We start from the raw sequence: 5,087 nt of genomic DNA on the forward strand, positions 1-5,087 counted from the left end.
CTCTTGACTGAGGTAAATGAATTAGCTAGCTAGTAGCTACCACAGCCAGTTCAGCTCTAACCTGTAGCTATCTGTCAGACAGTAATAGTAGCCACCTCATATCGCTAACAGCTGTTGTTTGTATGGAAATGTTTTGTATCCTTTTTGTCCCGTTTCAACAGAAGTAAATGAACTTCGGCTGTTGATGTAGAGAGAGCTGGCCAAAAGTAGGTATTATTTTTGCCTCATTTACACTAGACCCGAATCAAACGATGAAACCAGCAGCCCAACGTTTCTATTAGGGTCAGTATTGCAATGTAATGTTATTGATTTGTTTCCCTAGCTAATTCCCTACTTTTCACCATCAGTACACAACACTATGATCATCATGTCGAAGCAGGGTCAGATGGTGACAGGTGTCTCAGTAGGGTCAGACAGCCAGGCAAGACCAGTCTACAGAGCTCAGGTGAATTTAGCAGTATATCAGTCAATCAATCAAATGGATTTATAAAGCCTTTTTTTACATCAGCAGATGTCACATAGTGCTTATACAGAAACCCAAGCAATGCAGATGTTAAACTGTATATTAACAATATCAGTGAATTAACAATATCAGTAATTGATACAAAGTTCCATCTTGAGTTGATGGGTAGATCTACAGTAGCTACGGGACAGCATCTTAAGCTTAAAGCTACAGTCTGGGATCTGAGAATAATGGTCATTTCAATTGTTGAACCATTGATTCTATTCTTGGATAATATAATGTATAAATGTACACCAAGGTATTTTTTCTGTCTTGCCTCGTCTTAGGAGGATCAGATGGTGACTGGTCTCAGCAAAGTCAGGCAGCCAGGGAAGACCAGTCTGTGACAGAGCTGAGGTGAATTTTTGCAGATACAACACTTTATTCTCTCTGCGCAGCAAACACTGGGCAAGCCAGATGCTTCAAAGATTGAAACTATTTTAAGGAAGTCTGACAAACCTCCAAAGTTGATTTCCAAACTGTAACAAGGGTTGATAGAGGCTTTCCCCGATGACACAAATCATGTAAAACAAAAACGTGAGGAAGACCTAGTAGAAGCTATTGATGATGAATGGATAAAAATACTGTATGTTTGAATGCCCGGCCACGTTCATATAATCTCAGACATAAATTACTGCAGTTTAAGACCATCCATAGAACATACTATATGCCGGTGTAACTGAATAACATGCACTCAGAAATGTCATTCCTCTGCTGGAACTGTAAAACACAAAAGGGGACATACAGTATTTGCATATATTATACTTTTCACCCCCCTTAGCATTTTTCCTATTTTGTTGCCTTACAACCTGGAATTAAAATATATTTTGGGGGGGGTTATATCATTTGATTTACCCAACATGCCTACCACTTTGAAGATGCAAAATATTTTTTTTATTGTGAAACAATCAAGAAATAAGACAAAAAAAAGAGAAATTGAGCGTGCATAACCATTCACCCCCCCAAAGTCAATACTTTGTAGAGCCACCTTTTGCAGAAATTACAGCTGCAAGTCTCTTGGGATATGTCTATAAGCTTGGCACATCTAGCAACTGAGATTTTTGCCCACTCTTCAAGGCAAAACTGATCCAGCTCCTTCAAGTTAGATGGGTTTCTGCTGGTGTACAGCAATCTTTAAGTCATACCACAGAATCTCAATTGGATTGAGGTCTGGGCTTTGACTAGGCCATTCCAAGACATTTAAATGTTCCCCTTAAACCACTCGAGTGCTGCTTTAGCAGTAGGCTTAGGGTCATTCAAATATATAACAATATATATATATAACAATATATATATATATATAACAATATATATATATATATATACTTTACCTGATCACAGTTTGTCGGATAGAGAGCTCTCTCGAGCTGTACTGGCTGTTCTTCTTTTGTGGGTTTTATGGCAGACTACAACACAAAATGTGCATTACCGACACCACCTGGACGGGGTTGAAAAAACCAAGGCAAAAAATAAAACCCATACGTGATAGGGAAAATGAATCCACCCCAAATAAAACAATAAAAAAACACATTGACCAAACCAAAACCCCAAAACTCCCACTACTTCCTTCAAATCTCCATATCTCCTTTCTCAGGCTCTATGACTTGTGACGGTGGTACGGCTTGTGAAAATACTCCATGCAACTCCTCCGCCGAGAGGTCTTTCAGTCCCAGGAACCGTGCACACATTGGAAGTCCTACGAAAAAAATGGGTCTGCCTATGGAAATCAAAGGCCCGTCCAACTGATTCGTTCTGGCGCCGGGTCTGCCAAAAAGTTTAGATCCTTTTCATTCAGCGTGGTTTTAGAGAATTAGCTAAAACAGCGTTTGTATTTTCTCCCCTCATTATTGTTCATGGTGACAAAAGTTGTTCCGTTTCACAACGTGAATTGGACACTTCAATTTCAGATGACCTTCATCACGACATGTCGCCTACTCCACACGCCAGCACCATGGCGAGCGCGCGAAAATATCCACCGCAGGAGTCTCTCCATCCATCACACCCCAAGGCCACACGGAGGTAGGTTTCTGTCCATTCGATGCTCATTTTGTTTTAATGTATTTATCATTTTGAAAGAAAGCCATCTCTGCCAAAAATCAACAAGGTCATCTCGCATCACCCCAATTTGCCAAAATCCCTTTTGGCATACGTTACCCATCGGAACGTGTAGCCCCAGGCATCATTCTCGAACAAATAAAAACATTTATGCAACCTAACTGGGGTCGCATTCATATCAGCAGGTTGCACACAGTGGGGTATATGATGCCACACCTGACTGAGTTGATATTCGTGTTTTTTTTGGCTCTGTGTAGTATGTCTACTGCATATAGGGCGGGAAATCATTTGAAGCATCATGTGCTGTTGTGTTGGATCAGGGCTATCTATTTCAATGCGATCTTGTGAATAACATGTTTATTCTTCCGCAAACCGCCCTCTGTGCACACTGACATCGTTTGTGGCAGTCTTTTCTCATAAAGGAGCTGCTGGGTATTCTTTTTAACAGGAAAACTCTGTGGTGGTCCAAAAGGAGAAACCAACGTGTTTATTTTTTAATACAACGACAGCTACCAAGAGACCAAGGTGCTGTTTACTACTTTGGTAACCAGCATGCCATTTATAGCTACATTATTAAGTAATGCTGCTGTAAACTGTGACTTGACTTGTTCCGAACCTGTAAAAATGAGTGTTCTATAAAGACTAGGTTACAAGAGCAATGACTAAACTGACTGGTGAAATGTGGGCCCTTTTTTCTCCAGACATGGAGCCCAATAAGCCATAAAGCGTATATTTCTTTCTTCTATGTCAGACTATTTAATACATTGTATCTCAGAGTGGATTATTCAGTTTTACATCTTCCTCTGTAATATGCATTTGCACTGACAAGAGTAGAGCATTTTAATAAAAATAGAAGAAAGGAAAATCCTGCCGTGCGAATGACTGGAACTTTTGAAGTCTTTCTGTTGAAGGTACAGTATATATAAAGCAGTTTTTGTCTTGTTCAGATAAGAGTAAAAGCTTTTATTGCTTTGATTACTCAGAAGATAGGGTAAGCTGCGTTATATAGAGTCTCGGGGGGACTGGAGCAAGGTGAGGAGAACCATATTAACAACCCCAATAAGGAGTATAGGGAGACAACTGACATGGCGTTTCTTATTACATGAGTTGTGCCACTGTTTGACGTTGTTCATATCCCAGACCAGGATATTTATTTATTTCATTTTAGGGGAGGATCAGCTTAATATTGCAGAAAGATTGTTGCTGCCATCAATGTAATTGTCTGCATCATTTCCAAACCCCCATATCTTTTTTTGGTAATGTCACGGCTGTCGTAAGAAGAGGACCAAGGTGCAGCGTGGTGAGCGTACATACTTTTAATAGTAGATGTCGCCGACAAAACAATACCAAAACAAACTTGAAGCTGAAGGCAATGTGCCATCAAACAAAGTTAACTTCCCACAAACACAGGTGGAAAAAAGGGCAGCCTAAGTATGGTTCTCAATCAGAGACAACGATAGACAGCTGCCTCTGATTGAGAACCACACCCGGCCAAACACAAAGAAATAGAAAACATAGAAATAAAGAAACTAGAATGCCCACCCTAGTCACACCCTGGCCTAACCAAAATAGAGAATAAAAGCCTCTCTATGGCCAGGGCGTGACAGGTAAATATATATATCCATATACATACACGTACATACCCATACACATACATATGCATACATATAAACATATATACATACACATACCTATATAGATATACATACTTATTTTTTGAAAATACCTTTATTATTCCCCACAAACCCTACCACCCCTCCCTCAATTGGAGTAAACTAATAAACAATAACACTTAGGCTTCTACCTTCAGTTTATACATCTTATACACATTTTACAGACACAATCTATTTTAAAATAGTTATATTTTGCTTGTTTTTAGTCCATTCAGTTTGATTTCTATGTGTAACTGTACTATTTCACAACATGTCTGAATCTATATACATTTTACAGACCTCGTATGTTTTACATAGGCCAGGATATTGACTCTATACAACTATATGATGAAATTGAATGCACAAATATTTACCTAAAAGAAAGATTAAACAAGTTTTGTAGAGTCAAGCCTTTAGGCCCTTTCAGTAATTTGTGGTAGCACAGTTGAATGCGCCTCAAAATTACTTTTTTTATTTATTTGTGCCTTATGAGAGTTGGCATTATGACAGTGATTTATTTCATGGAGTTAAATTGTGTTTTGTAGTTGTCTAATGTTGAGCATCAAGTGTAACCACCTGTCATTTGCAAGGTCACTAAAATGTCGTTAGCTTCACAGTGCCATCTTACTTATTTTTTATTCCTACACTTGTGAAGGATGGCTCTCAACTCTTCCCAAACCTGCCATTCAAATCCTTGAATGCCAATACCAAACTCCCTCAAACATGACAGGACAAACTCATTGCCCCGTGACATGTGTATGAACACTGTTTGAGTGATTGAGACACAGTCGCTCAGCACCAGGATGGAGGAGGAGTAGTGGAGTTGTTCTGGCCTAGAACCAAAATGGCTGCCCTTCATCTGTCAATTGGACCACTCC

The sequence above is a fragment of the Salvelinus alpinus genome, chromosome 29 (assembly GCF_045679555.1).
Source record: "Salvelinus alpinus chromosome 29, SLU_Salpinus.1, whole genome shotgun sequence".
In the NCBI taxonomy this organism is placed as follows: domain Eukaryota; kingdom Metazoa; phylum Chordata; class Actinopteri; order Salmoniformes; family Salmonidae; genus Salvelinus; species Salvelinus alpinus.